Source organism: Aquarana catesbeiana, linkage group LG04, assembly GCF_042186555.1.
Source record: "Aquarana catesbeiana isolate 2022-GZ linkage group LG04, ASM4218655v1, whole genome shotgun sequence".
In the NCBI taxonomy this organism is placed as follows: Eukaryota; Metazoa; Chordata; class Amphibia; order Anura; family Ranidae; genus Aquarana; species Aquarana catesbeiana.
Window position 1 is genome coordinate 506,569,287 of NC_133327.1, and position 24,526 is coordinate 506,593,812.

Consider the following 24,526-nt stretch of genomic DNA (forward strand, 5'->3'; position numbering starts at 1 on the left):
ACATCTAGGAAGTTAACCCTAACACTACCAATCTGATATTCCAATCTAATATTATTATTGTTATTATTCAGTTCCTGTAAGAACTCAATTGCCGACTCCTCCGTGCCTTCCCATATAAATAGGAGGTCATCAATGAATCTCCGGTAAAATAAAAGCTGGGGTCTTCTGACATTAAAAACCTTCCTGTCCTCCCACTCCGCCATAAACAGGTTGGCGAGGCTGGGAGCAAATTTCGCTCCCATTGCCACACCAACCTGCTGGGAATAAAAATCACCGTTGCACCAAAAATAGTTATGGGACATGCAAGAATCCAGTACATGCCCCAAAAACCGCTTTTGTATGCCTGGGATGTCCTCTCTCTTACTTAATGCCCAATTTAGAGCTAAGGATGCGTCTTCATGTTGTATAATAGTATACAAAGAAGCTACATCAGCCGTTACCAAGTATACAGGAGATGTAGCACTTAATCTTACGTCCTTGAGCAAAGTCAACAAGTCCCCCGTATCTTTCAAATACGCCCTTGTGATCTTTACACTGGGCTGGAGGAATTTATCCAAATACTCCCCCAGTCTAGCTGTGACAGACCCAATGCCATTGACAATGGGGCGAGGCGGTGGACATTGTGTGCTTTTGTGTATTTTTGGCAGAGTGTAGATAACAGGGATTCTACACGCACTGGGGATTAAATACCTCTTCTCCTTAAGATTCAGAGCATCCATTCTAAACCCCCATTCTACCAAAATTGTCAGCTGGGTTTTATATGCATCCGTAGGGTCAGACCTCAGTTTTTTATAGGTGGATCTATCTCCAACTAGTGCCAAGAGCTGGTTAAGATAAAATGATTTATCTAACAATACCACTCCTCCCCCTTTATCAGCAGGTCGTATTATGAGATCCTTCTTCTCTTCCAACGACCGAATCCCTTCTTTGATATACTGCGGATTGACCCCCCTGCGTGGGGCGAGTTCCTCGATATCATTAAGTACCAAACTCTTGAATACTTCTATGAAGTGGTTGCTCGGATTCTGGGGGTTAAAGATGGATTTATTTTTGAGTCCTGTATCAATTTTAGTGTCAGGCACTCTCGATTTAATAGTGGATTCCACTGGATGGCTTAGAAAGTACTTTTTAATGTTCATGGACCTAATAAATTTGTGTGTGTCTATGTAGACATCAAATTTATTCATTGCTTTTTTTGGGGCACATTTCAAACCCAAGTTTAAAATGTTGAGCTCCTTATGATTGAGCTCCACACTACTCAGGTTGAATATCCCCGTGTTCATGCGTCCCTCAGCCGTTTTCTTGGGTTGTTTCGATCGTCCTGCCCTGCATCCCCTTCTTCTCTTCGGGGGGGCATCTGATCGTAGTTGTACCCCTGAGTGGGAGTGGAACTTCCTCTCTCTCTTTGGTATGGCCCTTTGGGGTTCCTCCTCGGGGTTCCTCTCCCCCTCCCCCGCTGTCCTAAAAAAGGCACATTGTAAGGTACATAGCCTGGTTGCTCATCATTTTCCAACGGGGCAAATCTGTTATGTAGTGGGACATCCATATTACCAACAGTGTCTCGATGATACGGGGGGCAATGTTGCCATTGCCTATAATTTTGTGGGGTCTCATACCCATATGGACCATCCCTCCCGTAACCTCTCGGGGACGGGTACTCATTCTGGTACCTTACCGGGTATCCCCCTCTTCCTCGCGACATAGGTCTCGGGGATTGTTGATAGTTCCGTCCGTAGTGGGCATCCGTTATGCCTCTTCCTCTATCACTATTCTTAGGGCCAATGGCCCCCTGCATTCCCTTACCTTTACTCCCTGTCTTTTTGTTATTTCCAGTATTAGGCAAGGGATTACTGGAACCCACCACTCCACTATTAGAGGGAAATGGGTTACTGTTAGAGGCAACTTGATCGCTCATGTTATTTACGTTTGTTGTTTGCCAAGCATAAATTTTATTGGTTTTAAAATCATTAGAATCCCTATTAAATTTTTTAACTTTCTTCTTTTGCGTTTCCCGATCGACCTTCTCCAGCTTTTTCTTAATATTAACATTAAAATCTTTCATTAGATTGGAGTCCTTCATAGGTTCAAGCTTCTCTTGTAGAGCTTTTATTTTTTCATTTATCATGTTTAGCTTTATCTGTTTCCTTTTTAAAACTAGAGCTTGTAATTCTCTACCTACTTTGTTAAAAAATTCCAGCCATTCATTCATGAATGGCTGGTCATTCAGACCATCCTGGGGTGGGACATCCCACCTCAGACTTCTAAAAATAAGATTCTCTCTACGGTAGTGTTCAAACGTGAACACATCCCACCATGTTTTAAGTTGTTTCTCAAGTAAATTCTCGAGCGTTTTTAGTGCTCCTGAGAAATCCTCATCATTATCAGTCATTTGGTGATCAGTAGAAAACACTGTATCGGGATTAAGTAGCCTACTATTCAAAAAACTAAATGCGTCCATGGCTGCAAGTGGTTAAATAAAGATAAAATAAAAAAATGGGTAGTCAGAATGGTGAGCCGCCCTCAATTCAAAACAACCCCCACTGCGCCAATGAATAGAATTTGCAACAAACAGAAATAAGATCCAGTGAATGGCTCATTTGGTGTATAACAAAATATGTGTAACCATATATAACTCACTAAATGAAAAGTGAAAAAAGAGAGCTGCCCCTTTAAGAAGCTATCAAACTAAAATATTATCTGATCCAATATATCCTAAAATCCAACGCACCTTCTCCTAGATATATCAGAGCAAATAAGAGGCGCTCATATCCCTAGTGCTAGAAATCGCATGTGCTGCAATTTCATCAAAAATAAAGGTTGAAAATATCTTAAGTGTGCAAATTAATGCATGAAACTTAACGGTGTTTACCAATACTAATCAAACCATGCAAAAGTACATCCAAAGTGCACGTGAAAAAAGCTGTGACAGCAAAATAATAAATAAATGGCTAAAAATCCCCAGTTATTGTGTTTCATAAATTAAAGTACAGAAAAAATTGTAATTGATTATATAATTATATATTGGTTAAAGCATGAAAAATCAGTCCTTTACAATCTTGTGACAAATAACGTGATTAAATTTGTGACAGAAAGAGTGCATAAAAATCGCATAAAAATCGCACAAATCTTCTAAGGTGCAGTGATCTTGAAAATGCTGAATTCCACGTGTCCTTCACCTCACCACCGTGATACGTGAATCCACTCCCAAAGGAATCTCACTCACCGAATAATTTTGCCAGCACTCTCATGCACGGCAAAAAACGCTTAGTAGCCACACTCCAGAGAACTCCAGCAAGCAGCAGCAGCAATGCCACAGTGTGTAGAATCAATCCACATGTAAAAAAATTGAGGAACTCACATAGCGTAAACCAGCACGGCAAGTTTATTTAAAACCACTACAATCTTCAATGGAAACACTCACATTTTAAAGATAAAAATCAGCAGTAAAACCAATGTGATTCACAGCAAGCTTCAATCATTAGTGGATACACTCAAAACAACAAATGGTCACGGCGGACCCGAGGTGTGTTGATGCTCAGACTCACGGTCTTTCTCACCCCCCTCCGTGGTGCGCCGTGCAATGACAGACTCTCCTTCGTATAGTGCGGCTCTCAGCGTTGCTTGTCACATCTCATAGCCACGCCCCCGACATGTTTCGTCATCGATCAGACTTATTCATGGGATTGGCTAACTAGGCCGTCCCTCAACCCTTATATCTCCTCCTCCCTGGTCTCCCATAGGTTGGTGAGTCCGCATGCGCACATCTCGTGTCCCCGCTCCTATAATAGACAAGAGACTACGGCGCGCCGCTGTACAGGGATGCGGTTAGCCTATATTTAACTGTGGACTGATTGCAGCAAATACCTTAGATGGATAGCTCAGCCATCATACATTCTGCATACCAGTGTGAACGGTCACAGTATTACTACCATGCTCACATCTGAAGCAAACCTAATTAACACTTACTGTATACCTGTATAAGTGATCATAGCGTTGCCCCCATGGTCACGTCTGAGGCATACTTAATCTAGATATTTCGCACACCAATATAAGTAACCATAACATTACATTTAGAACGACCTAATTTTATATTTATCCAACAACATCTCATCATAAACATATCGGTCTATAATTTGCTAAATCAGAGGTTTACACTTTGATCACTGAAATATTCACCATTGGATGGACCTATACCCACAGGTAATTACATGTTGGATACAATTCAAATAAAGTGCGAGTGTATTAAAACAAGATAAAATTATTAAATAATCCTTGAATAACCCTACGATTGTCCCAAATATTAGCAACATGGTGAGAATCTAATTAAATAAATACCTTAAAATAAAACTCCATATCAAATAATACATGAATAATTACACAGTCACAATTTAGTATTTACACTTATATGACGAAGCTATAGCTCACGACAAGCTGTTGAACTCCTATCAATTGCTCCCCTACTGTGAGGGTTTAGTGATGAGACCCACATCTGGTACCTCACTCACCACCCCTCTTAATGTTTAGGGCTGCTTCGCCAATAAGCCTTTAAATTGACCAAAATGAAGCATATTACAATATACACATGCAAAACCTATATCTGGAATACTTAAAATAATATCTATCTCCATTAAAAAATATATATATATCACATCCAAACCCTCATAATCCAGGGTCTCTAAATAAGAAAAAATGACCAGATAATCATAACAGGGTCACACACTTCAGAATCTCCTACTAAAGTGTTCAACCAGACCGCAGCACATCAAATTTAACTACCTTCAATCAAAAATTATTTATGAAGCAGTTTAAATCTAGTTCTATATTTAACCCCTTAGGGGCTAAACTTTTCAATAAAAAGATCCAGCGAGTCTCCCTCTGCGATAGATCCCTGACCCTGTTGGAACCCCTCCAAGAAGGATGGACCACGTCGATTCCACAGAATTGTAAAAGTGAGGGATCCTTTTGATGTTTTTGTTTAAAATGCAAGGAGACACTATGATACTTATAACCGTTCTTAATATTCGTTAAATGCTCCGAGATTCTGATCCTTAGTAGTCTTTTTGTTCTGCCCACATAAAGTAGGCCACAAGGGCACCACATTAAGTATACAACAAAAGAGGAGTTACAAGTGCTGAATTCCTTAATTTCGAAGGATTCACCTTCCCTGTTTGTTATGCTTGTCACTCCTCTGTGGCTAACTTTCACGGTCCTGCAGCAAATGCATCTTCTGCAACAGTAAAAGCCCTTAAGGTCGATTCTGAGATCATTATGTCCAGGTGGGTCCAAGATTTTCCTTACTACATGATCGCCAAAACTTGGAGCCCTCCTGTAAATGAATCTCGGTTGATTCGGTAGGATCTCTCCCAACTGCCTATCTTTCCGTAAGATGTGCCAATGCTTTTTGAATATCCTCTCAATGTCTTTATATTGACAGTGATATCCTGATATGAACCCCAACTGATGTTGGCCTTCCATCGTCTGGGGAACATTCCTTTTCTCAAAGCAATTCTCCCTCGGGGTTTGTGCCACCTCCTGAATAATCTTATTCAATACATCCGTATCATATCCTTTCTGTATGAATTTATTTTTGAGGATACCCGCCTGTTCATAAAAATCATCTAACAAAGTGCAATTACGTCGAACTCGTACCATTTGCCCCTTCGGAATATTTTTTATCCATCCGGGATGGTGGCCACTTCTTATAGACAAATAGCTGTTACGGTCTGTCGGTTTAAAAAACACTTTAGTCCTTAATGTGTCCATATATCTTTCGATGGTCACATCTAGGAAGTTAACCCTAACACTACCAATCTGATATTCCAATCTAATATTATTATTGTTATTATTCAGTTCCTGTAAGAACTCAATTGCCGACTCCTCCGTGCCTTCCCATATAAATAGGAGGTCATCAATGAATCTCCGGTAAAATAAAAGCTGGGGTCTTCTGACATTAAAAACCTTCCTGTCCTCCCACTCCGCCATAAACAGGTTGGCGAGGCTGGGAGCAAATTTCGCTCCCATTGCCACACCAACCTGCTGGGAATAAAAATCACCGTTGCACCAAAAATAGTTATGGGACATGCAAGAATCCAGTACATGCCCCAAAAACCGCTTTTGTATGCCTGGGATGTCCTCTCTCTTACTTAATGCCCAATTTAGAGCTAAGGATGCGTCTTCATGTTGTATAATAGTATACAAAGAAGCTACATCAGCCGTTACCAAGTATACAGGAGATGTAGCACTTAATCTTACGTCCTTGAGCAAAGTCAACAAGTCCCCCGTATCTTTCAAATACGCCCTTGTGATCTTTACACTGGGCTGGAGGAATTTATCCAAATACTCCCCCAGTCTAGCTGTGACAGACCCAATGCCATTGACAATGGGGCGAGGCGGTGGACATTGTGTGCTTTTGTGTATTTTTGGCAGAGTGTAGATAACAGGGATTCTACACGCACTGGGGATTAAATACCTCTTCTCCTTAAGATTCAGAGCATCCATTCTAAACCCCCATTCTACCAAAATTGTCAGCTGGGTTTTATATGCATCCGTAGGGTCAGACCTCAGTTTTTTATAGGTGGATCTATCTCCAACTAGTGCCAAGAGCTGGTTAAGATAAAATGATTTATCTAACAATACCACTCCTCCCCCTTTATCAGCAGGTCGTATTATGAGATCCTTCTTCTCTTCCAACGACCGAATCCCTTCTTTGATATACTGCGGATTGACCCCCCTGCGTGGGGCGAGTTCCTCGATATCATTAAGTACCAAACTCTTGAATACTTCTATGAAGTGGTTGCTCGGATTCTGGGGGTTAAAGATGGATTTATTTTTGAGTCCTGTATCAATTTTAGTGTCAGGCACTCTCGATTTAATAGTGGATTCCACTGGATGGCTTAGAAAGTACTTTTTAATGTTCATGGACCTAATAAATTTGTGTGTGTCTATGTAGACATCAAATTTATTCATTGCTTTTTTTGGGGCACATTTCAAACCCAAGTTTAAAATGTTGAGCTCCTTATGATTGAGCTCCACACTACTCAGGTTGAATATCCCCGTGTTCATGCGTCCCTCAGCCGTTTTCTTGGGTTGTTTCGATCGTCCTGCCCTGCATCCCCTTCTTCTCTTCGGGGGGGCATCTGATCGTAGTTGTACCCCTGAGTGGGAGTGGAACTTCCTCTCTCTCTTTGGTATGGCCCTTTGGGGTTCCTCCTCGGGGTTCCTCTCCCCCTCCCCCGCTGTCCTAAAAAAGGCACATTGTAAGGTACATAGCCTGGTTGCTCATCATTTTCCAACGGGGCAAATCTGTTATGTAGTGGGACATCCATATTACCAACAGTGTCTCGATGATACGGGGGGCAATGTTGCCATTGCCTATAATTTTGTGGGGTCTCATACCCATATGGACCATCCCTCCCGTAACCTCTCGGGGACGGGTACTCATTCTGGTACCTTACCGGGTATCCCCCTCTTCCTCGCGACATAGGTCTCGGGGATTGTTGATAGTTCCGTCCGTAGTGGGCATCCGTTATGCCTCTTCCTCTATCACTATTCTTAGGGCCAATGGCCCCCTGCATTCCCTTACCTTTACTCCCTGTCTTTTTGTTATTTCCAGTATTAGGCAAGGGATTACTGGAACCCACCACTCCACTATTAGAGGGAAATGGGTTACTGTTAGAGGCAACTTGATCGCTCATGTTATTTACGTTTGTTGTTTGCCAAGCATAAATTTTATTGGTTTTAAAATCATTAGAATCCCTATTAAATTTTTTAACTTTCTTCTTTTGCGTTTCCCGATCGACCTTCTCCAGCTTTTTCTTAATATTAACATTAAAATCTTTCATTAGATTGGAGTCCTTCATAGGTTCAAGCTTCTCTTGTAGAGCTTTTATTTTTTCATTTATCATGTTTAGCTTTATCTGTTTCCTTTTTAAAACTAGAGCTTGTAATTCTCTACCTACTTTGTTAAAAAATTCCAGCCATTCATTCATGAATGGCTGGTCATTCAGACCATCCTGGGGTGGGACATCCCACCTCAGACTTCTAAAAATAAGATTCTCTCTACGGTAGTGTTCAAACGTGAACACATCCCACCATGTTTTAAGTTGTTTCTCAAGTAAATTATCGAGCGTTTTTAGTGCTCCTGAGAAATCCTCATCATTATCAGTCATTTGGTGATCAGTAGAAAACACTGTATCGGGATTAAGTAGCCTACTATTCAAAAAACTAAATGCGTCCATGGCTGCAAGTGGTTAAATAAAGATAAAATAAAAAAATGGGTAGTCAGAATGGTGAGCCGCCCTCAATTCAAAACAACCCCCACTGCGCCAATGAATAGAATTTGCAACAAACAGAAATAAGATCCAGTGAATGGCTCATTTGGTGTATAACAAAATATGTGTAACCATATATAACTCACTAAATGAAAAGTGAAAAAAGAGAGCTGCCCCTTTAAGAAGCTATCAAACTAAAATATTATCTGATCCAATATATCCTAAAATCCAACGCACCTTCTCCTAGATATATCAGAGCAAATAAGAGGCGCTCATATCCCTAGTGCTAGAAATCGCATGTGCTGCAATTTCATCAAAAATAAAGGTTGAAAATATCTTAAGTGTGCAAATTAATGCATGAAACTTAACGGTGTTTACCAATACTAATCAAACCATGCAAAAGTACATCCAAAGTGCACGTGAAAAAAGCTGTGACAGCAAAATAATAAATAAATGGCTAAAAATCCCCAGTTATTGTGTTTCATAAATTAAAGTACAGAAAAAATTGTAATTGATTATATAATTATATATTGGTTAAAGCATGAAAAATCAGTCCTTTACAATCTTGTGACAAATAACGTGATTAAATTTGTGACAGAAAGAGTGCATAAAAATCGCATAAAAATCGCACAAATCTTCTAAGGTGCAGTGATCTTGAAAATGCTGAATTCCACGTGTCCTTCACCTCACCACCGTGATACGTGAATCCACTCCCAAAGGAATCTCACTCACCGAATAATTTTGCCAGCACTCTCATGCACGGCAAAAAACGCTTAGTAGCCACACTCCAGAGAACTCCAGCAAGCAGCAGCAGCAATGCCACAGTGTGTAGAATCAATCCACATGTAAAAAAATTGAGGAACTCACATAGCGTAAACCAGCACGGCAAGTTTATTTAAAACCACTACAATCTTCCTTTGGGAGTGGATTCACGTATCACGGTGGTGAGGTGAAGGACACGTGGAATTCAGCATTTTCAAGATCACTGCACCTTAGAAGATTTGTGCGATTTTTATGCGATTTTTATGCACTCTTTCTGTCACAAATTTAATCACGTTATTTGTCACAAGATTGTAAAGGACTGATTTTTCATGCTTTAACCAATATATAATTATATAATCAATTACAATTTTTTCTGTACTTTAATTTATGAAACACAATAACTGGGGATTTTTAGCCATTTATTTATTATTTTGCTGTCACAGCTTTTTTCACGTGCACTTTGGATGTACTTTCGCATGGTTTGATTAGTATTGGTAAACACCGTTAAGTTTCATGCATTAATTTGCACACTTAAGATATTTTCAACCTTTATTTTTGATGAAATTGCAGCACATGCGATTTCTAGCACTAGGGATATGAGCGCCTCTTATTTGCTCTGATATATCTAGGAGAAGGTGCGTTGGATTTTAGGATATATTGGATCAGATAATATTTTAGTTTGATAGCTTCTTAAAGGGGCAGCTCTCTTTTTTCACTTTTCATTTAGTGAGTTATATATGGTTACACATATTTTGTTATACACCAAATGAGCCATTCACTGGATCTTATTTCTGTTTGTTGCAAATTCTATTCATTGGCGCAGTGGGGGTTGTTTTGAATTGAGGGCGGCTCACCATTCTGACTACCCATTTTTTTATTTTTATCTTTATTTAACCACTTGCAGCCATGGACGCATTTAGTTTTTTGAAATAGTAGGCTACTTAATCCCGATACAGTGTTTTCTACTGATCACCAAATGACTGATAATGATGAGGATTTCTCAGGAGCACTAAAAACGCTCGAGAATTTACTTGAGAAACAACTTAAAACATGGTGGGATGTGTTCACGTTTGAACACTACCGTAGAGAGAATCTTATTTTTAGAAGTCTGAGGTGGGATGTCCCACCCCAGGATGGTCTGAATGACCAGCCATTCATGAATGAATGGCTGGAATTTTTTAACAAAGTAGGTAGAGAATTACAAGCTCTAGTTTTAAAAAGGAAACAGATAAAGCTAAACATGATAAATGAAAAAATAAAAGCTCTACAAGAGAAGCTTGAACCTATGAAGGACTCCAATCTAATGAAAGATTTTAATGTTAATATTAAGAAAAAGCTGGAGAAGGTCGATCGGGAAACGCAAAAGAAGAAAGTTAAAAAATTTAATAGGGATTCTAATGATTTTAAAACCAATAAAATTTATGCTTGGCAAACAACAAACGTAAATAACATGAGCGATCAAGTTGCCTCTAACAGTAACCCATTTCCCTCTAATAGTGGAGTGGTGGGTTCCAGTAATCCCTTGCCTAATACTGGAAATAACAAAAAGACAGGGAGTAAAGGTAAGGGAATGCAGGGGGCCATTGGCCCTAAGAATAGTGATAGAGGAAGAGGCATAACGGATGCCCACTACGGACGGAACTATCAACAATCCCCGAGACCTATGTCGCGAGGAAGAGGGGGATACCCGGTAAGGTACCAGAATGAGTACCCGTCCCCGAGAGGTTATGGGAGGGATGGTCCATATGGGTATGAGACCCCACAAAATTATAGGCAATGGCAACATTGCCCCCCGTATCATCGAGACACTGTTGGTAATATGGATGTCCCACTACATAACAGATTTGCCCCGTTGGAAAATGATGAGCAACCAGGCTATGTACCTTACAATGTGCCTTTTTTAGGACAGCGGGGGAGGGGGAGAGGAACCCCGAGGAGGAACCCCAAAGGGCCATACCAAAGAGAGAGAGGAAGTTCCACTCCCACTCAGGGGTACAACTACGATCAGATGCCCCCCCGAAGAGAAGAAGGGGATGCAGGGCAGGACGATCGAAACAACCCAAGAAAACGGCTGAGGGACGCATGAACACGGGGATATTCAACCTGAGTAGTGTGGAGCTCAATCATAAGGAGCTCAACATTTTAAACTTGGGTTTGAAATGTGCCCCAAAAAAAGCAATGAATAAATTTGATGTCTACATAGACACACACAAATTTATTAGGTCCATGAACATTAAAAAGTACTTTCTAAGCCATCCAGTGGAATCCACTATTAAATCGAGAGTGCCTGACACTAAAATTGATACAGGACTCAAAAATAAATCCATCTTTAACCCCCAGAATCCGAGCAACCACTTCATAGAAGTATTCAAGAGTTTGGTACTTAATGATATCGAGGAACTCGCCCCACGCAGGGGGGTCAATCCGCAGTATATCAAAGAAGGGATTCGGTCGTTGGAAGAGAAGAAGGATCTCATAATACGACCTGCTGATAAAGGGGGAGGAGTGGTATTGTTAGATAAATCATTTTATCTTAACCAGCTCTTGGCACTAGTTGGAGATAGATCCACCTATAAAAAACTGAGGTCTGACCCTACGGATGCATATAAAACCCAGCTGACAATTTTGGTAGAATGGGGGTTTAGAATGGATGCTCTGAATCTTAAGGAGAAGAGGTATTTAATCCCCAGTGCGTGTAGAATCCCTGTTATCTACACTCTGCCAAAAATACACAAAAGCACACAATGTCCACCGCCTCGCCCCATTGTCAATGGCATTGGGTCTGTCACAGCTAGACTGGGGGAGTATTTGGATAAATTCCTCCAGCCCAGTGTAAAGATCACAAGGGCGTATTTGAAAGATACGGGGGACTTGTTGACTTTGCTCAAGGACGTAAGATTAAGTGCTACATCTCCTGTATACTTGGTAACGGCTGATGTAGCTTCTTTGTATACTATTATACAACATGAAGACGCATCCTTAGCTCTAAATTGGGCATTAAGTAAGAGAGAGGACATCCCAGGCATACAAAAGCGGTTTTTGGGGCATGTACTGGATTCTTGCATGTCCCATAACTATTTTTGGTGCAACGGTGATTTTTATTCCCAGCAGGTTGGTGTGGCAATGGGAGCGAAATTTGCTCCCAGCCTCGCCAACCTGTTTATGGCGGAGTGGGAGGACAGGAAGGTTTTTAATGTCAGAAGACCCCAGCTTTTATTTTACCGGAGATTCATTGATGACCTCCTATTTATATGGGAAGGCACGGAGGAGTCGGCAATTGAGTTCTTACAGGAACTGAATAATAACAATAATAATATTAGATTGGAATATCAGATTAGTAGTGTTAGGGTTAACTTCCTAGATGTGACCATCGAAAGATATATGGACACATTAAGGACTAAAGTGTTTTTTAAACCGACAGACCGTAACAGCTATTTGTCTATAAGAAGTGGCCACCATCCCGGATGGATAAAAAATATTCCGAAGGGGCAAATGGTACGAGTTCGACGTAATTGCACTTTGTTAGATGATTTTTATGAACAGGCGGGTATCCTCAAAAATAAATTCATACAGAAAGGATATGATACGGATGTATTGAATAAGATTATTCAGGAGGTGGCACAAACCCCGAGGGAGAATTGCTTTGAGAAAAGGAATGTTCCCCAGACGATGGAAGGCCAACATCAGTTGGGGTTCATATCAGGATATCACTGTCAATATAAAGACATTGAGAGGATATTCAAAAAGCATTGGCACATCTTACGGAAAGATAGGCAGTTGGGAGAGATCCTACCGAATCAACCGAGATTCATTTACAGGAGGGCTCCAAGTTTTGGCGATCATGTAGTAAGGAAAATCTTGGACCCACCTGGACATAATGATCTCAGAATCGACCTTAAGGGCTTTTACTGTTGCAGAAGATGCATTTGCTGCAGGACCGTGAAAGTTAGCCACAGAGGAGTGACAAGCATAACAAACAGGGAAGGTGAATCCTTCGAAATTAAGGAATTCAGCACTTGTAACTCCTCTTTTGTTGTATACTTAATGTGGTGCCCTTGTGGCCTACTTTATGTGGGCAGAACAAAAAGACTACTAAGGATCAGAATCTCGGAGCATTTAACGAATATTAAGAACGGTTATAAGTATCATAGTGTCTCCTTGCATTTTAAACAAAAACATCAAAAGGATCCCTCACTTTTACAATTCTGTGGAATCGACGTGGTCCATCCTTCTTGGAGGGGTTCCAACAGGGTCAGGGATCTATCGCAGAGGGAGACTCGCTGGATCTTTTTATTGAAAAGTTTAGCCCCTAAGGGGTTAAATATAGAACTAGATTTAAACTGCTTCATAAATAATTTTTGATTGAAGGTAGTTAAATTTGATGTGCTGCGGTCTGGTTGAACACTTTAGTAGGAGATTCTGAAGTGTGTGACCCTGTTATGATTATCTGGTCATTTTTTCTTATTTAGAGACCCTGGATTATGAGGGTTTGGATGTGATATATATATATTTTTTAATGGAGATAGATATTATTTTAAGTATTCCAGATATAGGTTTTGCATGTGTATATTGTAATATGCTTCATTTTGGTCAATTTAAAGGCTTATTGGCGAAGCAGCCCTAAACATTAAGAGGGGTGGTGAGTGAGGTACCAGATGTGGGTCTCATCACTAAACCCTCACAGTAGGGGAGCAATTGATAGGAGTTCAACAGCTTGTCGTGAGCTATAGCTTCGTCATATAAGTGTAAATACTAAATTGTGACTGTGTAATTATTCATGTATTATTTGATATGGAGTTTTATTTTAAGGTATTTATTTAATTAGATTCTCACCATGTTGCTAATATTTGGGACAATCGTAGGGTTATTCAAGGATTATTTAATAATTTTATCTTGTTTTAATACACTCGCACTTTATTTGAATTGTATCCAACATGTAATTACCTGTGGGTATAGGTCCATCCAATGGTGAATATTTCAGTGATCAAAGTGTAAACCTCTGATTTAGCAAATTATAGACCGATATGTTTATGATGAGATGTTGTTGGATAAATATAAAATTAGGTCGTTCTAAATGTAATGTTATGGTTACTTATATTGGTGTGCGAAATATCTAGATTAAGTATGCCTCAGACGTGACCATGGGGGCAACGCTATGATCACTTATACAGGTATACAGTAAGTGTTAATTAGGTTTGCTTCAGATGTGAGCATGGTAGTAATACTGTGACCGTTCACACTGGTATGCAGAATGTATGATGGCTGAGCTATCCATCTAAGGTATTTGCTGCAATCAGTCCACAGTTAAATATAGGCTAACCGCATCCCTGTACAGCGGCGCGCCGTAGTCTCTTGTCTATTATAGGAGCGGGGACACGAGATGTGCGCATGCGGACTCACCAACCTATGGGAGACCAGGGAGGAGGAGATATAAGGGTTGAGGGACGGCCTAGTTAGCCAATCCCATGAATAAGTCTGATCGATGACGAAACATGTCGGGGGCGTGGCTATGAGATGTGACAAGCAACGCTGAGAGCCGCACTATACGAAGGAGAGTCTGTCATTGCACGGCGCACCACGGAGGGGGGTGAGAAAGACCGTGAGTCTGAGCATCAACACACCTCGGGTCCGCCGTGACCATTTGTTGTTTTGAGTGTATCCACTAATGATTGAAGCTTGCTGTGAATCACATTGGTTTTACTGCTGATTTTTATCTTTAAAATGTGAGTGTTTCCATTGAAGATTGTAGTGGTTTTAAATAAACTTGCCGTGCTGGTTTACGCTATGTGAGTTCCTCAATTTTTTTACATGTGGATTGATTCTACACACTGTGGCATTGCTGCTGCTGCTTGCTGGAGTTCTCTGGAGTGTGGCTACTAAGCGTTTTTTGCCGTGCATGAGAGTGCTGGCAAAATTATTCGGTGAGTGAGATTCCTTTGGGAGTGGATTCACGTATCACGGTGGTGAGGTGAAGGACACGTGGAATTCAGCATTTTCAAGATCACTGCACCTTAGAAGATTTGTGCGATTTTTATGCGATTTTTATGCACTCTTTCTGTCACAAATTTAATCACGTTATTTGTCACAAGATTGTAAAGGACTGATTTTTCATGCTTTAACCAATATATAATTATATAATCAATTACAATTTTTTCTGTACTTTAATTTATGAAACACAATAACTGGGGATTTTTAGCCATTTATTTATTATTTTGCTGTCACAGCTTTTTTCACGTGCACTTTGGATGTACTTTCGCATGGTTTGATTAGTATTGGTAAACACCGTTAAGTTTCATGCATTAATTTGCACACTTAAGATATTTTCAACCTTTATTTTTGATGAAATTGCAGCACATGCGATTTCTAGCACTAGGGATATGAGCGCCTCTTATTTGCTCTGATATATCTAGGAGAAGGTGCGTTGGATTTTAGGATATATTGGATCAGATAATATTTTAGTATAAATGTTAGTACCCAGTTATATTATGTACATTTAGGAAAGTATCCAGGCCTTTCTTAAAGCAGTCTACTGAGCTGGCCATAACCACCTCTGGCAGGAGTCTATACCACATTTTCACAGCTCTTACTGTGAAGAAACCTTTCCGTTTTTGGAGATGAAATCTCTTTTCCTCTAGACGTAAAGAGTGCCCTCATGTCCTCTGTGTTGACCGTAAAGAGAATAACTCAACACCAAGTTCACTATATGGACCCCTTTTATATTTGAACATGTTGATCATATCCCCCCTTATTCCCCTCTTCTCAAGAGTGAATAAATTCAGTTCCTCTAATCTTTCCTCATAGCCGAGCTCCTCCATGCCTCTTATCAGTTTGGTTGCCCTTCTCTGCACTTTCTCCAGTTCCCCGATATCCTTTTTGAGAACTGGTGCCCAAAACTGAACTGCATATTCCAGATAAGGTCTTACTAATGATTTGAACAGGAGCAAAATTATATCTCTCTCTCTGGAGTCCACACCTCTCTTAATACAAGAAAGGACTTTGCTCGCTTTGGAAACCGCAGATTGGCATTGCATGCTATTATTGAGCTTATGTTCTACCAAAAACCCCAGATCCTTCTCCACTACTCCCCCTAGCATGTATGATGCATGCATATTCTTAGCCCCCAAGTGCATAACTTTACATTTCTCAACATTATACCTCATCTGCCACATAGTTGCCCAATTAGACAGTGCATTGAGGTTGGCTTGTAAATTGGAAACATCCTGTAAGGACGTTATTCCACTGCATAGCTTGGTGTCATCTGCAAAGACAGAAGTGTTACTTTTGATCCCAGACTCAATATCATTTATAAAGATATTAAAAAGTAAGGGTCACAGCACTGAACCACTGATGACCTTAGACCATTCACAGTAAGAATCATTAACCACTACTCTCTGAATTCTGTCTTTTAGCCAGTTTTCTATCCATTTACAAACTGATATTTCCAAGCCTGTAGACTTTACCTTACACATGAGCCACGTGTGGGGAACTGTGTAGAACGCTTTTGCAAAATCCAAGTATACCACGTCCACAGCCACCCCTCTGTCCAAGGTTTTACTTACCTCTTCATAAAAAGAACTTAGGTTTGTCTGACAACTTCTGTCTTTCATGAATCCATGCTGTCTGTTGCTTAAAATGTTTTTTTCCAGCAAGAACTCATCTATGTGGTCTTTTATAGAGGGTGGATCTTAATACCTGATCCTGGAAATTAAAGGGTAACATGATGTATTTCCTGAGATTCATTTACATGAGAAACCTCAGACAGATCTCCTGGGGTAAAAAATCCTTTCTAACTACCACGTTACATACAAACCTATTCACATCTAACAAAGTTTTTTAAATATGTCAAAATGTGTGTGGGGAGCAAAAGAAAGGCCCTTAGAAAATAAAGAAGTTTCAGCAGGTGACAGTGAAACATGTGAGAGATTAACTACGTTAGCAATAGAGTCTGTAACTTCATTCACCTGTATCAGTCCCTCTTGCTCCTCACTTGCCGGGGATAGTTTGATCTTTTTGGAGCAGTGTCTTCCTCTCCTTGTTTTTCTTTTTCCGTTGTTTTGTTGGACTTTTTCTCCGATGTACCATGATTTTTTTTGGAGAATTTTTGTCAGTAAATTCCTTAGTGAAGACTGACAATGCTGAAATTCTTGAGGTGAGTGATCGCTTGTCTATTGTGTCAGACTGTTCGGACTGTGAGTCCGATACATTGGGAGAGCTGAAGCTAATATGTCTATCTGTTTTATTACGGATATAGACATTCTCCAATTGGTAATCCTGTACATCCCTCTGGTATTTTTGTCTCTTGTTGTTCATTATATCCTGTTCAAGTTTATTTAAGGCTTTAGAAAGTTCATAATTTAATGAAGTAGAAATTTCCAGAGATTGGTAGATTTCTATGGAGTCTTTTATGGATCTATACAAAAGCAATAGGAATGTGGCGCTTACTAAATCTAACATATAATAATAAAGTGCATCCAATTGCTGGTTCCACAGTAAACAATAGATGTTCAAGATCTTGGACATCAATTGTTTACTGTGGAACCAGCAGCTAGCAGAAAGGCGTACTTTTTATCTGCTTGAGGTGAGAGGCTGGGGCAAACCATTTTGCACACCTCGGATGGTGAAATCTCCCTGGATATTTGGCACTTGCACTCTTTTTGGATGAACTGTTCTTGCACTGCTGGATGCATTTTTATGTCACTATATAAGCTGGATTGGTCTGCACTTTAAATGGGACTATTTTCTGCACATTTTTGTCGAAATATCAGATTGTTATTTGCACATTTATGACTTTATTGCTTATATTGCACACATTTTTAGGATTACTTATTTACACATTGGATGCACTTTATTTAGGTATATTTTTGTTAGTATCATACTGTATTCAGGATCACGTGATTTTTATTTGTGTACTGTAATTGCGTATTTGCACAGAGACTGTTATTGGATGCACTTTATTATTAATATTGGATGCACTTTATTATGATAGATTTAGTAAGCACCACATTCCTATTGCTTTCATATTTATCCAGTGTGAGAAAACCATTTATGTTGGCAGCTACTGTTTAGTTTTTCTTATCCTGTGGTTTGCGCATTAGTACTCCCCTCATTTTATGGATCTAATTTCTTCATTAATTGTGCACAGCAAGTTTTCTTCATGGGAAATTATTAACCCCATAAGGATATCATTGAGGATATTATTGCATTCCACTATAAATTCCTCTGTATATGTCATGGAAGCAAATTGTTTGACCCTCAATCCTTTTGGGATCATGTTTTCCCCAATATACTATTTCAAACCAATGGCATACCACCAGATCCAAGTTTCCTTACTCAATGCCTTCTTTAAGTTGTTAAATAGAGTGGTACACATGATGTCCTTTGGTATTTGGTGTAGGATGCTTTGTATAAACTTGTGAAATTCTCAACTGTTTGATAGTAATATTACAAAATTCTATATAAAATGTCCTTAATATGACTACTGATATGTTAAAAGGTAATGTCCAGAAGGGATGGTGGTTTCCATGCAATGCTTCCAAATAGAAGAGAGATCTTCAGTTACCAGGGAGCGTAATGCAGGAGAGGTAATTAATTACACAGACAGCAGGTGCATCACTCTAAACAGAGGTACCACAAGGTATCAAGAGTTAGAAGAACTCATCTTTCGGATGCTCAGGCTGAGGTGTCCTCTCAGCACCATTAGACCGATGAGTCAAACAAATGGAAAAGGCTGGCAATTCCATAAATCCTTATATTCTTTATTGTTGCATTTTAGCAGGTAAAAAACAGTGACTAACGCGTTTCGGGGAGGCTTGGTCACAGCACACATAAAAATAAAAACAGGGCCTGTATGTATACATACAGAAAAGTCTCCACCTCTCAGTTGATCAATTTATTAGTCAATTAAACAATACAATCACTAGTAGCTTAATAACATGTGTGGTGCTACAAAGAGTATTGGAGACCTACATACATTACCTACATTATTATCAATCCTAAAAAACATGGAAAGACAAAACAATGCAAAAAGATGACATAACATCTGTATATATACAAAAAGCTACACACACATACATTCATCTATCAAAAACTATTTAAGAAAAAGATCCACATCACATTGGTAATTCATACCTAGAGGCATTCTAGTTTGTAGGTTAAATATCCACCAAACCTCCCGCTCAAGGAACCTGCGGTGGATATCTCCTTCTCCTGGAGACAATTTAACTTCTCATAGAGACAATTAGCATTTTTATAACGGAATCAACTGGAAAGCTAATTGAATTCTGTGTGAAAACATTTATCAACAGACCACTAAAGTAGATTTAGTACATTGTATACATTGACAACAATAACATTATAACAGTTTAACCTCCCTGGCGGTATGATTATTTCAGATTTTAGGTGCTGAAAGCGGTACCATTATTTTGCACAGAAATTTGGCGTTTTATATTATAGGCCTGTAATTCTTAGGAATAATTCACAATTCTAAACAAGAGTCTGGTAGACATCCCGGGTATGATAAAGTTTGAAAAACTAAATAAAAAATTATAATATAATAAATAACTATAAATAATTATAACAAATAATAGTATAATAATAATAATAATAAAAATTATTCAATAATGTAATCAAATCAAAAACACTGAAATTTGCTCAGTTGCAGAATTGTCGCTTTCGTTACTTTTAGTGTTTGGTGACGGATTTCCCCACAAATCATTATCGCTCAATTCTGTGAGTGATTCTAATTTATTATCGCTGTTTTCTAGCTGGTCTAAAGCCACTTTTGATGTAAAGGGACAGTTTTGGTTGCTATGGACAATCTCCAGTTTCCAGGCAGAAAGAATAGTTTTTATAATATAAAACTGCATGCAGGACACTGGGAAACCACTAGGGACAAAGGGGACGTGTAATTATTTGATACAGCACTGTAATCTGTAAGATTACAGTACACTGTATCTATACTGTGTGTTTTACTTTTTGAATTTGCAGCCGAACTCCATCCCCGTGCGTCGCAATGCTCGCAGGGAACGGAGCTCGGCACTGTGAATCGAGTGAGACACGGCGGCTCGCCAATCACAGCGGGGAGGATCCAGGGGACAAGGTAAGTAAACTCTTCCTGGATCCTGCGATGCAATCCTGAGTCTGGCTCGGGGATACCGCATTTGGTATTGAAAATCCACCCCGAGCCAGACTCGGGAATACTGCCAGGGAGGTTAAGAAAAAATATTTTAAAAAAATGTACATACTTAACTTTTAACTTTTTGTCTTTTTCTAACAAACTGTAAAAAAACATGTTAACCTGTCTAAGGTGCTTTCAGGGTTATAGACAAAAGTTACTGGCATCCATGTTTTTAAGGTATCAAGATAAAAATCAGTGTGGATTTTTCATGCAAGATTGCAGATGTTTGCATACATACTGTATGCATGCAAAATGAAGTTTATGTGTCCATAATGAGTCATTTAGAAGCATACCCATGTGATAATATTACCATATGGAAATTATTTCCTTTACTGGACGAAATGCATCAATTCAGTGTCTTTATGTATTTTATCCTACTACAATTAATGTTGGGCAAATAGTTCGAGCCAAGCATAAGTTTGACCCAAACATTGGCTGTTCGCCTGTGTGGCGAACACCCGAATTATAGGGGAGTTCAACCATTTGTTCGCCCCACCAAACACTCCACAATGCACTGTGCATCGCACAATAGAAGCCCTAAATTGGCTGAAGCAATGAAGGCTTTGCCCAATCAGGGCACAGAACACTGTCAGAGCCATGATTGGAGAAAGTAATGATGACTGTGCCCAATCATGGCTCATTGCTCATAGACCCCCCCCCCACATTATAAAAGGTTCCTTCCCAGAGCAGCCATTCGCAGTGTGATATTGGAGTGGAGATAGATAGAACAGGGCATGTGAATATAGTGACAGTGCAGCATGAGTGTACTGCAACCTTTTTTTTTTACTTTAGTGTCAGTTTAGTGCGGTTTACTGCAGTATATTGAAGTGCATTGATTTAGTGTTTCAGGGCAAGTTTACTGCAGTATATTGAAGTGTATAAGTTTAGTGTATCAGGGCAGATTTACAGCAGTATATTGAAGTGTGTCAGTGTAGTGTGTCAAGGCACTTTTACTGCAGTATATTGAAGTGTGTCAGTGTAGAGTGTCAGGGCACTTTTACTGCGGCATATTGAATTGTATCAGGACACTTTTACTGCATTGTAGTGCGTCAGAGCACTTTTCCTGTAGTATATTAAAGTGTGTCAGGGCACTTTTACTGCAGTATATTTAAGTGCATTATTGCACTTTTACTGCAGTGTAATAAAGTGCATCAGTGCAGTTTTATTGCAGCATATTGTAGTGTGTGAGTGGAGAGTGTCTGTGTAGTGAGTCCTCAAGTAAAGTGCACCAAACACCACTTTCCATTGAGTAAAGTGCATCCAAGTACACATTTCCTTGTTTTCTATTACATTTTAGTAATAAACCCTCCATCATGTCTGGGAGGCCAAAATGGAGAGGTAAATGTTTTCATGGCACTGTGAGGGGGCCAGCAGTGTCTGCGTGCACAGGCAAAGGTGGATGCGGTCCATCCTCAGGTAGGGCACCATTTTCTCTGTTTAGTAATGTTGCCCGTGCTATCCAGCCACAGTATGCAAAGGAGGTGGGGGACTGGTTTACTAAACCATCCTCATCCTTGATATCCTCTATCACCCAAGTAGAGACTAGTGCGCAGTCCACTGCAGCTGCCAGAATCCTTGTCCACAGCCACTCCTACCATAGGAGTTATTTGAACACAACGTCAGCCACTTGTTCCTTGACGATGCACAGGCATTACTTCTTTATGATGCTGGTTCTGAGGTTGAGGAAGGTAGGAACATGAGCCCACAGAGAGGGGAGAACACTGGTAAACAACAAATTGGCAGTCATGTTCCCCCAGCCGCAGCATATTGCCAAGTTGGCTCCAGTAATGGTGAGGATGGAGGGGATGATGATGATGAGGTCACTGATGTGATTTGGGTGCCGGATAGAGCAGAGGAGGAAAGTGAGGGTGAGGCACAACCCCAATGAGGCAGCCATCATGCAAGAATAGAGACAGTCACCCTATTCCATCACATTGTGGAGCTGTTATCTCCAGGCCCAGCTCAGCTGTCTGGGCCTTTTTTACCACATGTGCAACCCACATGTGCAGCCGATCGTGCTGCTGCAATTTGTAAGCTTTGCATCAAGCAGATCAAGCGTGGCAAAAACACCAGTCATTTGGGTACCACATGCTTGACAAGGCATTTAACCTCCCACCACTCAGCCCATTGGCAAGAGCACCTGAAAGCCACACAAAAGGGATGCAATCTCCTCACTCTGCACTTCCTCACTCCTCCTCCTGCACTCTGCACCTCCTCACTCCTCCTCACCATTCAGGTCTACCCCCGCTATATGACCCCTCAGCAGTCTCCACTGACAGGGATGATGGTATAGCGAAGGGTGTCACAGGTCATTGCAGCACATCTGCCAGCAGCACACCACCAGCTGTAGAGTATAGCAGGAAAATTTCTCTTCTCCAGCTGCTGCAGCAAAAAAGTCATTACCACCCACATGTCCAATGTCTAAATTCCAGCTTGTCAAAGCTGCTGGCCTTACAACTCCTGCCTTTCCCTCTGGTGGATTCTGTCCCCTTCCGTGAATTAGCAGAATGTACTGTACCACAATGGCAGGTTCCCAGTCACTATTTCTTTGGCCTAAGGCCATTTCAGCTTTGTATTATCACATGGAAGGCAATGTTGTGGCATCATTGGGCAATGCAGTTTGCTGCAAGGTCCATGTTACTGCTGACACATGGTGCAGAAAGCATGATCAGGGACAATATATTTTGTTCACAGCACACTGTGTAACTCTGCTTGCAACTCAGAAGGATGCAGGACAAAGCTCAGTGGTGCAGCTTGTTTTGCTACCATGTCTATATACAGAAATAATAATGAACGACTTGTAGACAAACGAACCTCCTCCTACAAATTCAAGTGCTTGAGGAATAGGTGAAACTATACAAATAACCTATTTAAAACTAAAGCAGCTACCACATATGCCTGTTGATAACAAGCAAATTCAATTTAAAACAGACAAAAAACATTCATGAAAGCAGTGCTACATAAAAACACATGAAACTATTAGTATAAGGGTGGCTAGATGGTACCAGAGGATACAGCACCTCATCCCCAAAGTAATCAAATAGTTATTGGGTATGTGGATGGGGGATTATAGCGGTGCCAAGGTCAAAAAAGTGTTTTCAAAGAAAAATAATAGAGAGAAGGAATAAAAAGCAAAAAATACAAAATTTATTGATAATCTAACATAGACAAAATACACATTACATACAATATCATGTTAAACTAAAAGGAAGATTATGGATACATGTACTGTAAGTGACCCTAAGAATGGTAGGGTGGGCCAGATGGAAATGGCCGTTGAAGGAGGAGGGCTCGATTTCCTACATGTTTCGCCAAGACATTGGCTTCTTCAGGGAACAGGAGCTCATAAGGTAGATATTTAAAAACAATTCTGTGTGATAAACATGAAAAACATGGTGAGAGCAATAATTTAACCGGACACTACATAGTATAGACAATAAAGAAATAGAGACTGTGGCTGGACAGTCATGCGACCAAAGGCTCCACACTAAATAACGGTGATGCAAACATACCTGGGGCGTCAGTGCCCGGGAAGGGAGGGAGAAGAAGGGAAGGGGGAACACAGCCACCCAAAGGGATCCCCGCAAGGGAGCGGCCAGGCCGCGCCGTAAATTGTGCCTGCAGGGGGCATACAGTAAACCTGGCAAGGGAATGTAAAGATAACCATAAGTCATGATGCACTTGTAATAATAATCCAGAGATAAAAATTGCACATCCGTGCATTATATTCGAGAGAATACATAAAATGTATATATATGTATGTATATGAGTAAATGTATCTATATCTCTAGAGAAAAAAGTGCAGACTTACATGTATGTTTAAAAACCGTGGAAAGAAAATGTGGTCACGAGGTGCCTGTAGTAGATGTATGCACACAGCAGGGGCAAAACGTCAAGATTGGACCAAATCAATGGTCCAATTGGACCAGACCTGATTAAAGGAATAGATACCATTAGGGGTGTTGCTATTAGTAACTAGGACCATGTGGAGTAGTTATGCCTGTACTTACTTAGTGATGTCAGCTGTAGAGAGAGATTCTCATAGCAACACATTCACAGGTGTGTAATACCTGTACAAGGATTAAAAGGGATGAAAATTACAATAAGTCCTATATAAGATGTAAAGACGACAAAGGAGAAAAAGAAAGAAAAAGAGAGGAAAATCAGTGGGGTGAAGAGGATGAAAGCTTTGAAATAAATTTAAGCATAGACGAGACTGCTGGAAATAAGTCCATTACCTAGTCTGTCATGGCGTAAACACTGTTAATTGAAAGAATCAATCTTAGCCAGCAGAATGAAAAGCAGGTCCAAAGTGGCT